Source organism: Eleginops maclovinus, chromosome 22, assembly GCF_036324505.1.
Source record: "Eleginops maclovinus isolate JMC-PN-2008 ecotype Puerto Natales chromosome 22, JC_Emac_rtc_rv5, whole genome shotgun sequence".
In the NCBI taxonomy this organism is placed as follows: Eukaryota; Metazoa; Chordata; class Actinopteri; order Perciformes; family Eleginopidae; genus Eleginops; species Eleginops maclovinus.
In genome coordinates this window covers 20,877,742-20,889,997 of record NC_086370.1, presented here as the reverse complement: position 1 = coordinate 20,889,997, position 12,256 = coordinate 20,877,742, and the positions used below count along the sequence as shown (strand labels likewise).

The 12,256-nt window shown below is 38.1% G+C and overlaps 1 long non-coding RNA gene across 1 annotated transcript in view; it reads left to right on the top strand.

Annotated features, from left to right (window-relative positions):
• LOC134858599 (uncharacterized) overlaps window positions 1–11,773 on the top strand; it is a 30,489-nt gene extending 18,716 nt beyond the window's left edge. Inside the window, exon 3 of the long non-coding RNA XR_010164985.1 lies at window positions 11,696–11,773. This is a non-coding gene — a long non-coding RNA (uncharacterized LOC134858599). The remainder of the gene's footprint in view (window positions 1–11,695) is intronic.
• The last annotated feature ends 483 nt before the right edge of the window (window positions 11,774–12,256 follow it).

Genomic DNA, 12,256 nt, shown 5'->3' with positions numbered 1-12,256 from the left:
AAAAGTAATACTTTAAGTGACGTTTTTTGTGACTAAAAGGAAAAAGAAATTTGTAAATCAAGTTCAAAAAATGTTTAGATTAATTGAGGGGGGGGGCATTATTGTATTTGTACTATTATGTAAAAAGAAATATTATTTTATTTGATTTAACCTTTTAAAAATATAAGGTCAGAGAGTCCTGACCGAGCAGCAGCACAGCATGCAAATAACTTATCAACCTAATTTAGGTCCCTGAAAACCGTTAACGTGGCTTAAAAAAATACGATATGGTTTATTAATGTTATTATTTGTATCTGTAAGGAGCAGCTTTATAGGGCTCACTTTTGACCAATCCCCCCCAAGAATGTCTTCACCCATGTGGTCATAGATTAGAGAGACATGGACCTTGGGATTTTTGCCTTTGCATACCATTTACATGCACTAAAACCTATAACACACTACAGGAAAACCCCCAAATACTGTAGCTGCCACTGATGACTCAAGACTTGAGATTATCGTTTAGAGTTGAACGTTTGTTACGGTCACTTGGCCTGTGTGTGCTGAGGAGTATTACTGAGCATTTATCCACACAGTGAGCAGTAAGCCTGTGTGTTGGCCCTGAGCTCAGGTCAACACAAAATCTGCCTCTCCCTAAAGATGATGAACTCAGGTGAGTGCAGGTGAAGTTTAATCGAGAGGAAGAAGTTTAAAGGATCAGAGATTAGCGTGTTTATCCAACATATGACTAAACTTGTTGGTGGAAATTATTGTGAACGAGACAACCTGCTGCAACTAGCTTTAGTTTGAATGCTTGTGTCTCTCCAAGTAAGAACTACAATTCCCATCAGCCCCATCGCTCTCCATCCTCCTTCCTGAACAAGGTATGATGATGGGGGTGTGTGTGTGTGTGTGTGTGTGTGTGTGTGTGTGTGTGTGTGTGTGTGTGTGTGTGTGTGTGTGGTTGTTTGTAGTCTTTTTGACTCAATTTGTAGTTCTTTGTATTCTGTAGTTCTTTCATGTCTGTGCTCTCAGTTTGTCTCAGTTATGTTTTTGTTTGTTTTGTCTTTGTTGTCAATTTGTGTTTTTTGTAGTCCTTTTGACTCGATTTGTAGTTCTATTGTGTCTGTTTGTTACCATTTGATGTGTCTTTGTGGTGGTTTTAGAGCCTTTGTAGTTCGGCGTTTCTTTGTGGTCATTTTGTTGCACTTTAGAGCTCTCCTGTGGGTTGTTCTTTGTAGTTCTTTTCAGTCCACTTTTAGTTATGTTGTGTCTTTGTCTTGTCATGTTCTGTCTTATTGTAGTTGTTTTGAGAGTCTTTGTAGTTGTGTGTTTCTTTGTGTTCATTGTGTGACACTTTAGAGCAGTCCTATGTCTCTCTTGTGGTTGTTTTGCCCCTTTTCATCGGTATCTCTCTGAGCTGTTTTGTCTCTCTTTGTAGTTTTTTTTCTAGTACATGTTTTGTCTGTGATTGTTCTCCGACATTTGAAGTAGTTTTGCATGTTGATGCAGTCAGTTAGGGTTTTTTCTAGACCTTTTGAGTCCATATGTAGGTCTTAAGTGTCCATTTTTATTTGTTTTGTGTCTCGTTGTGTTATTTTCTGTCTCTTTTGGGTTGTTTTCCCCACATGTTTCATCTCTTGGTAATAGATTCTGTGTGGGTCATTTTGAAAACCTTCCTCTCCATTAATGTGACATGTCAGGGTTTGGCCCCCTTCACCAGTGTAGGAAAGCCTAATGTCACAGTCCAAAATAAATGTTTGACAACATCCAACTTACTTCACTGTGCTGACATAAACGCCAGTGTATGGAAGTAGGATGGATGGATGGATGTCTGAATATCAGTCTCCAGGCTGCATGTCACCCTGATGACACCCCAAATTAGTGTCATGACTGCGGGCGGAGAGCAGCTCATGTTAGCACGTCTTCATCTCGCTGAGTGTAAGAGCAGCAGCTGATTTGTGGTAACAGGTTGTTTTTCCACAGTTTATTTCCTCTGTAAAGTCTGTAAAGTTCAGCCGGAGGCGTCTTCTCTGATTTCACTGAGCTGAGGAGAAGAAATGTGATGTGAGTATAAACGCCCGCCGGTCTCTCCGCCTAATTATCCTCTCATTTTAATACCAACATTTCACAGTTTGGGCATAAAGCTGATGTTGTTTTCATCCACAGTGACAATACAAATAAGCCTCAGAGACACACCATCAGGGCCACAAAACGGCTCCTACAAAATAAAAGTCTCATTGTAGAGCTCTTTGGACACATGTTGGGTTTCCCTCAACACTGATGTTGTGTTGTTCTATAATAGTTCATGGATAAATAATAATAGATGAGCTTTATTAAACAGCTTTACCCTCTTTATTAACACGCGGAAGTACGTACACAACATTACTTTCTTTCATTGTGTACTTACAAGAGTTTTAAGTATTTTATTTACATTATTTAAATAATCTGCACGGTATTCAGTATCCATGTTGTACTACATTTATGCACTTAACTGCAACTCAAAGGGGAATATTGCACTTTCTACAACCTTTTTAGAGTTTTTATTAGGCCTACACGTTACTTTACACCAGTATATTTTACAAATAAAATGTGTTGATTGTAAAACAGATATAATGCATTATTATAATGTACATTACTGCTCTGAAATAATTGAATAATTAATATATAGTAAATGCTGCTGTAGAAATGGCACTTTTACTTGAATGATTGAATAATGTAATTGTTTAACTTTCACAAGACGAGTGAATTATGCGTAAAAACATATAATACTTTAGTATATTTCAAATAAAGGACCGAGTTGTATAATATTATTAAACTATATACTTTAACTCTCCTAAAGGATCCAAATACTTATTCCACTGGCAGCAAATGTGCTTTCTTTCTTAGTTTGCATTTAGAAATGAAATGAATAACAACTTCTATTAATTGAATGTATCTTTTAATTTAATTCGTTGTTTAAATCCACAAAACATGAACATTACAGCACTTTCATCCTCATTGAATAACACTAAAATATCCATATAATGGAAATCGGTAAATAAGAAATATAATATAAAAAGTCTAATAAATCATAAAAACGAAACCAAAAAGACAAACAGGAGAATACACGTTGTCCGTTTGAGGTGGTCAAAAAATAGAGGTATTTCTTTAATATTGAAACGGATCTCTTTAAATCTATTCTTTAGTTTTTGTCTTTGAGTTCAATAACTTTTAATATTTTTGTAACACGGAATAACAACTCTTACTTTGAAACTCTTTTCCTTCTTATTAAAAGTCTTATTTAAACTTCACATCGCGTTTGGTCCAGAATACTATCCACCATCGATCAGCCGTCTTCAGTTTCTCTCAAACAGGAACGTGTTATTCCTCTCCAGAGATTAAACCCCATAGGCCTACACTCTCTATTTTATTCCTATTTAATTATGAAAACGCGGACAAATGATCAAACTTTCCACGGACATTTTTTTTGATGCGTTTTTCTTTCTTTTTTTTTGGTTCTCGGAGATTTCACGTGGATGTGGCAGAAGTGAAACCGGCTGCTGCTGAGTAATGTTCCACTTCTGATCCAAACTCTTATTTTATGTGAATGTGCTTATGATATTTATAATCAATCCCAAAAAACGAACTTTGTAATGTTTTAAATAAAGTTAAAAAGTGTTTAATGACCAAGTCAAAAAGCCTCCTGAAGTCGCCTCGCGCTGCTCCTCTTCTGCCGTGTGTCTGATTTGAGTTCCTTATGTATTTATTTCCATTTGCTCTTCCATTTTATCAAACTTCAATTAACATGTATTTAAATGTAGATGTCCTGTTTTCTGAACAGGGTAGGAGAAGCTGTTCAAGATCACAACGGATTGTATACAGGGAAATTAATAAAACTGAAAATTAATGGAATTAAAACTTCTTTAAAAAGTTTATTTAAATTTAGAAAAATAGCACTGCCTCAAAAATAAATACCAACTTTAAAAAAACTAAATTATATGAATGAATGAATGAATGCAGAATTAACTAAGACTCAGAATAACCAAAACAGCACTCTATTAAGTTTCAGTAGTTTGATATTTTTGATTTTTATATTATATATAGAGAGAAAATAATTGGAAACAAGCAGCTGATTAAGACCCATGAAAAAAGCACAAACTGGTCCTTTAAGAATAAATAAATGAAGTGTTTAACATCACAAAACAACAATAAGGGAAATGGACGTGTGAAATATACACATTATATTAAAAGTAAGAATAAATTGTGTATTTTTATTTAAAAGTCACATTTATGTCGTTTAAAGTCTAAAAATATAATAAAATATTTATAAAATCACCATAAAAACAAGCCCATAGGTTCAGCAAACATTACATCAGATTTAAAATATCCTGTTTGTCTAACAGTGGGAGAATGTACAGTATTACAGTAAAGGGGCAGTGCAGGAAAGTAAATAAATACATGCAAATTAAGGCCAGACTTCCATAAACAAATAAAAGGAAAGCATTGCTTTAAAATCAAATAAGTACACACCCATCGTTTGAAATGAGTAGAGGCATTGTTAAAGTAGTGAAGGAGCAGCCAGTCATAATAACACAACGTTGTCAGGAAAGTGAATATTTGGCACATCAGCAGAGTTATTACACATCAGCGGTGTTACAGTTCTATCTGTGTGTGTGTGTGTGTGTGTGTGTGTGTGTGTGTTTGTGGTGATTGCACATATAACCAACGATACAGCACCAGGATAAGGGATGGTAACGGGTCTGTTTTGACATGCACAAACACTTGAAGTGCTTAGCGGTGTAAGACTTGTGTATTTCTTTGTAGCGGAACCCGTCCTGGGTCATGAGAGGTCGAGGCGCTGTACAAACATTTACAGTAGCACTGATTTTATTTACTACGACTTAAAGCTGCGGCATTGACCCCTGACCTTTGTGCATTTCCCTCCCCGTCTGAAACACCTTTCTGCTGCTGCATTATTAAAGGCGAGCCGGGCTGAGCGGATCAGCTGATCGAGGCCCGTTTGAGACGAGGCGATTAGTGGTCACGCAACGGACCTCCGAAGAAGAAGAAGAAGAAGAGGAGGAGGAGGTAGAGGAGAAGAAAGGCAAGGGAGGCGCGATCCAGGCCTTCCAATTAGTTGGTTATTGGTTCCCATGAGCAGGCTGGGGCAGCTGGGAGGTGGAGATCAGGGGGAGGACAAACACGCCTTAAAAACTCTGCAGTGTTTAGTGTTTATCCTGACCCCCGCCTCATGTTGCAGATCTCCTCTACCTACAATACGATAATTATGGTCTGAAATTTGACTCGCATCACAGCAGCTCTATTTGCAACATCGAGCAAGGACACGTTAAGACACGATACAAGAGAACAGACATTTGTCATCAAGATCACTGAAGAGAAACATGCTCAAGTCCCTCTAACAGACATTTCACCTATTTAATGTGAGGATTGACTGATACACAAAACAATGCCTCAGTCTTCACCTTCCTCCATTTCTATCATCTTTCCTCTTCCTCTTCCTCTTCATCCTGATTTTTCACTATATTCTACATCCTGACATTGCCCACTCCCTTTCAATATGAGTCAATATTCATCTTCCTCAGGCATGCAAACAGCTTAGTAGAAACACAATCTTTTCTGGTCAAAGTAAAAGCTGATAGGTGAAAGTTGGATGGTGACTCACAGTCTGGATTTACATGAAACTCTCCTGGTTGTATCGTCAGTAGAAAGTAGAACAGCTGCGTAAAGAAGCGTAAAATATCTGGTTGTTTGATAGAAATAAAAGGTGGACATGAACTCCCATCAGACAAATAAGAGTCTGGAATGTGTATCGCACACTGACACCTCTCACTGCCTTCTTCTCCAAAGGAAAAGCAATGGGGGCTTATGGGTAATGTAGTATTTAGAGCCATAAGGCAGAAGCTGAAATGACTAAAACTGCTGTCACAACATAAAATATGACTCTTATTATGGTGTGTATTATTTAACAGCAATTGCAGAACCTTGCAGTCGCCTCCTCTTCTCCTTCCTCCCCCTCCTTCAACTCCTCGCTTCACTTCTTCTCTTGCCGTCCTGCAGCGACTGCCTCCTCCTCTACCTCCTCTTCCTCCTGTACTCTCTTTATCCCTTCTCCTCCTTCTTGCTGTCTCCTTTATCCCCTGCTGCTTGTTGTCTTTGTTTCATCTTCATGATTTCAGTAACAGCTTCAGGTTTCCTCAACCTAAGCAACCAAAACCCATCGATTCCTTCCAGAGAAAACTATACACTTTGCATATTTGCTCCAACAAAGCCTTTAAATCAAAACTCCAGCCTTGAAAGTATTGAAATAACTCTGTAAAATCATTTGAACGTTACCCTAAACATGCTTTTCTTTATTTGATTGTAAATAAACATTACAGAGCTGCACAAATGAGTCCAAATCCAAATCCCCTGTATGAAGTCGGCCATTTTTTGAAGGGGTTTTTTGGTGCCTGAAACAAGGTGTGGTATTAATACGAGCTTAAAGGAGTTTGAAATGTTGACTTATGGCTATCTTATAAATATATATTTGTTGGCGACAGATCTTATTTTCTACAATAATCCAAAACATTTTTATGAATGTAACCAGGGACATGCTGCCTTCAGGGTCACACTACAAAAACACGTCATCGCTGCGCCTCCATATTGGTAGTGATGTAAGGAGGCATCACTTTCCACTGGAACTTGTTGTTTTTTGTAACCTGCTTCCTCCTCTTCCTCCTCTTCCTCCTCTGCCTTCACCTCCTGCTGTCACTCTGCCATCTTCTTCCAGGAAGCAGCTCGGCCTGTTGGCTTGACTTTGAAATGACCCGTCTGTCTTTCAGCATGTTGTCTGTTTCTCCAACATGCAACAAACGTCTCTTCAGCTGGACAAATAATAACACCCCCCCCCCTCTGAGCTGAAGCTAGTTTTGATTCAGGAGAATTTATTGGTTAAAAGACCCCGGTTGTGGGCGGGAGTGACCCTGTTTTTTGACCAAAGTAAACTTGTGAAAAGCTGATTATTGTTTTCACACTAAATGCAGCCGGCTGTCTCTCTGTTTGTTTGTCTAACTCTCTGTCTGTCTGTCTGTCTGTCTGTGTCCCTCTTTAAACCTCACTGTCTGTTCTCTACACACACCTGTCTGTCCCTCTGTCTGTGTGACTGACCGCCGTCTGTCCCACTTGATGCTTTCTTCTCGTTTCTGTCTCTTTCCTCTTCCCCGTCTGTCTGTCTGCTCAGTGCCTGCCTGTCCAGCCTGTCTGTTTGTCGGTCTGTCTGTCTGTCCGTGGACAGTTTAAATCCGGTCTCACCTTCTTCCTGAACTCTTCCTGCCTCTTTTAATGTCCTGCAATTCAGAGAAGGCTGGCTAAACTTTTCCTAGCCATCTTTCCTTGGTTTTCCTGTGGATACGAGTCATTTTCTTTCCATAAAATCCTAACTAAGACGTCTGAGGACTAAAACATCTAAACTGGATCTTTACTCGACTCGTGTTGTCTTAATTTGTCTGTTTAAGCGGCACCTTTTGTCCGTCTGTGTCTCCAACCTTTGACCCCCAGCTTGTAAAGCCGGAGCCCTGGAGGCCGGGGCTCTTTGTGTTTTCACGCTGGCTGCAGGTCGCTTTAGGGGAAGTGTCTGTGATGGACGCGCAGATTAAACCCGAACAAAAACAACAAACGAAAGTGTTTCTTTAAAGAAAGAGAAGACATGTTTCTTCAGCTAGCCCGTTAAATCAGCGGTACGGATAAATCGGTTCCTTCCTCTCTTCAATAAAGTCAATTACTGGACGAGGAACCTGCTACAATCGGGGCTGGTTGGTTGCATGACATCCATCACTTAGCACTTCCCCTGCGAAAAATAACCCCCCCGTCACCACAGCTGCTTATCTCCGCGGCCCAACACTCAGAAAGTGGGTTAGAAAAATGGCTGACATTTTTTACATCTGGAGAAGCGATTTTCCACGAAACGAGCAGATGGTAGCGGGATCGGAAATAGGGATGGAAAGAACATACAACACACAGCAGAAAGGAAAGCATGCATACGTAATAGAGCGTGCCCCCCCTCTATGTATTTTTTCTTGTGTATGGAAACGGGGGGAGGGTAAGGATGGAGTTGGAGATGGAGATGGAGGGCGGCCTTCTGTCGGAGGTGAAAGCGAAGGAGGCGGAGCTAGCGGGGAAACGGACACTTCGGCTAGCCACTCAGATTTCCCCGCATAACGAAAGAAAGAACCCCCCCCACCCATAAACCCTGGTGGAAGATGGAGATAATTCTAATTAGAAGTGACTCTGCGTGCCAGTGATCCATGCAGACTATTAGTGTTGTCACGAAACTCTGCGGATGCTACTGAGCATGCTCAGTGAGTCGCTGGCGAAGGGAAGGTCACGCCGCCTGGGTATTTCAGCAGCAGCGAGCTCTGGGCTGCCTGCTTCCTGCACGCGATCTTCACCGGGGGGCGGGGTGGGAGTCGGCGCCGGGTCACAGCTCTTTCTGTTTTTTTTGCATTTCCTGCGATGTTTGTTTGGAAATACTGCAGCTCAGTTTTGCAGCATTTTTTCCAAGCTGATGCTCTTTAAAAAACCGTGACACGGAGAGTTCAAGGCCAAAAAACCTCCGTCGACCCCGCCTGCTCAATTGACTTCACTTGAAGCTGAGTTTGGGGAAAATAAAAGCACGGAAAGCAAAGCAGGCGAAATAAACATGTCATAATGTGTCAAAGCTGTGGTGCAAACACGGTTAACCTCTGCGCTTACACACACACACACACATGCCGTTCATTTTACACATGGGCCCCTTTAATATTCTCATCAAACTGGAATACCTTTTGGGTTTTACATTTAGAAATATATAAAATAAATTAAGAGAGTAAAATGTATTTATGTATGAGTTGATCTAACAGGATTTGTAACCAAATGAAACATTATCTTATACTTGTTTTTTAATTGTACAATACATGGGGCCCTTAAAGTGAAATACAAATGACGTCTAAGGGATGAAAGTTTTGATTTAAATTTGATAAATATATTGAATTTGTTGAAAAAATGAAACATCTTTTTTATTTTTTATCTTTTTATATAACTTTTTAATTGTTTCACAAATCTAATGTTTTATTGCAGATAACAGGAATACAGGAATTTAATTTGATTTATTGAGGGGTTTAACTTTTGCTGTTTTTATGCAGGATCTGCATCGACCAAGTGAAACCCTTCTTTTTCATTTCCAAATGCATGGGCCATTTAATATCCACATTAAATTAGAATACTTTTAGGCAACTCCTGCAGATTAAAGGTGTTAATTTAAATGTTTACAAAGATAAATCAAATTATGAATGTTTTTAATTTTCTTCAATTTTGATATTTCTGGTGTTTCAAATTATTTTCCTCATTCTAAAAATCTAAATTTGAATAACCCTACATTGCAAACTAACATCCATTTAATTGACCATTTGCTGTTGCTGTTTTCTTGTATGTTGTGTTGGTTTGCAACAACCAAACATGCATACATTTTTTTACAAATGACACAGAAAGACTCCTATTAAATTACGCTTGTGCTCTCCATGCATTCATCCGTGCATTTACAACAAACATATTCGTTGTTAATAATAATTTTGCAAATACAATTATGAAGAAATATGTCGCTTCAGGCTGAATAAAACCCCTGTGATGCAAACACACACTTTTAACTTCCTTGCTGCAGCTTTAATTTGACTCTTAATGACCTCTTTAAACGTTATATTGAAATTAAAGGGGAAGGAGTCCCTGAACCACTGCGTGTGACGTCTGCAGATTAAAGGTTTTAATAAGTTAATGTAAGATTTATTCGGACTGCCTGACCATAATCTTCCAAATGGAGGCAGATTTGAGGTATTAGACTCAGAGATTTAAGGAACCCCGCGTCAAGATTACGGAGTGTTTGCACACACAGAAACACTGTTGATGCAATTTAGAGCGTTCAAAGACGTCTTCATTTACTGGCGGAATTTGACCACTGAAAAAAAGAGCTGCACCAAGAACTGTTTTTCCTGATTTCACAACCAAAACATTCCATAATAATATATAATATAATACATACATAATATATTTGTTTCTATTTTGTTTAAAAACTTTATTGTTATATTAATTGGAAGGTTATTGTTTGTTGTTGTTTTCAAAAGTGATTTCTACGTGTTGTTCTGGAAGAGCAATTTAAGAATAAGCAGCAATAAGTTCTTTAGAGCTCGTCAAAGGGTTAACTCACGCTGGGTATGTTTTTCCTTACATATCGGTGTGTGTGTGTGTGTGTGTGTGTGTGTGTGTGTGTGTGTGTGTGTGTGTGTGTGTGTGTGTGTGTGTGAGAGAGTGTGAGAGAGATGGAGGGGGGTTGGTGCTGGTCTACATGCCTCCTGTTTTTCCTGACCATTTGTAAATGTTTGCAGTCCGTTCAACGTCTACATCTCTCATTTTATAATATATTTCCATACAACGATTTACAATATTTTGTAAATGTAAATCCTCATTTATATTTGATGCTTGAAATGTATTTTCTTATAGTTTTTTTCTGTGAATTGATTTGTTCTTAGTACGTTTATTAACAGATCTTTCAAACGCTTCTGTTTTTTATTATCTACTGAACTCGTATACTTTCAAACATAAGATATCATTTTTTCTAGACATGAAGACACGTTCTTTTCACGTGATTTAAAATATTATTGCTGCACTGTATTATTCATTTCCCATTGAAACAATTATTTGTAAAAACAGAAGGGAAGCTAATATTATTTATTCTTTTACTATTTTGAGGCCAAAACTAAATTGTCAAATAGAATAACTGGATCCAGAGTGTAAACATTCATATTTCGGTCTTGATAATCATCTTACTGACACAGATTATAAGATACACATTTTATTTTGACGTTGTTTTGAGATGTTTCGCCTTTTTTTGTTTATTATTTCGTAGCTCAAACTTTTGTTTAACATTTCCTTAAAAATGTAGATTCATGTAGGGTTAGCAAAACCAAAACATGCATAAGATCATTCCAAATGGTCTGATCATATGTGCACATAGGTATCGTAAAAACTAAATAATTCTGTATGTAGTTTGTTGTTGTTTTTTGTATTCATTTCTACATCTATTTGAGTTACTTTCCTATTAAAGTCAGGTTACAGAGAGCTTCTGTCCTGCAGTGTGTGAAGCTGCTCCTCCCTCTGAAACCACAGAAACATGAACAAAGATGAAGCAGGAAGTGTTTCGTATGAATCCTTCTGACGGAAGGAAAAGGTTAAATTGAGCATTTGAGTGATTTTTGGTGATTTGTGTATTTTCATTTTCTGTCATGATTTTAAAAGTGTAAAATGTACAAAAGTGTTTCAAAACTTTCCTCCTGAAAACTTTCTGGATCTTTTAAACTACCAAATAAAATCTGGGTTAACTAAACTACAGAAAGCATTTATTACAGAAGTATTTCAACACACTTTTAGACAATTTTGAGGTTTGTTTCGAATCTAATAAACAACAAATTTCAGCCTCATTCATTACAATACCGTGCTGCATTCACTGGCTGTTTGCAGGATGGGGATTCACAAACATCCTACCAAATCTCAGTAAATTATGAGAGTTATTATCCATCAACCTTCATTTACAACCCGGCCTCTGTTTGAATCCTTTCTGCACAATAAAAGGTTGTTTCAGTGCAGAAATTCCTGCTCTGATCATTCACATTGAGTTGCTCACTTTGTGTTATTGTTCTCTCTTTTGTTTCAGCTCTTCTGGAAACAGTTTCACGTGTTGGAGAAGTTTTAGGAACTGGACAGAATCTGCACGTCTGTCAGAATCACACCGGTAAGATTCAGCTTATTCCTGAAACTCCTTCGGTACAACACGCTGAAAAAAGGATCGGTATTTTAAAGCCGAAATAATAACTGAACACATTTGAAATAAGCCTCATCATCCATTTATTTGAGACTTTATACCAAATGTTCTTTGGTTAGTTTTCCTGTTTCTTCCAGATGTTTCTCTCAATGCTTTAAACTTTTTTGAACACAGACAAAATAATGCAGAAGTCCTTATTACTTGATATTTCCTCGAGTTTTACCTCCAGATAAAAGCTGTATTTCAGTTTACTCACCATAAACCCTGCTCCTCTCCTTCTCTCCTCACATCATGAACAAGATGGAGATGACATGATCTGTCTGTCTGTGCAGGCAGAGGTCAGACTCACTTTTATTCTGAAATAATTCTAAGATAATACACCTTCACTTTTATTCCTCTGTTCATGCAAACAAAGAGTCATGGCTAAATGCAACGCATGTTTTTATCTCCTAA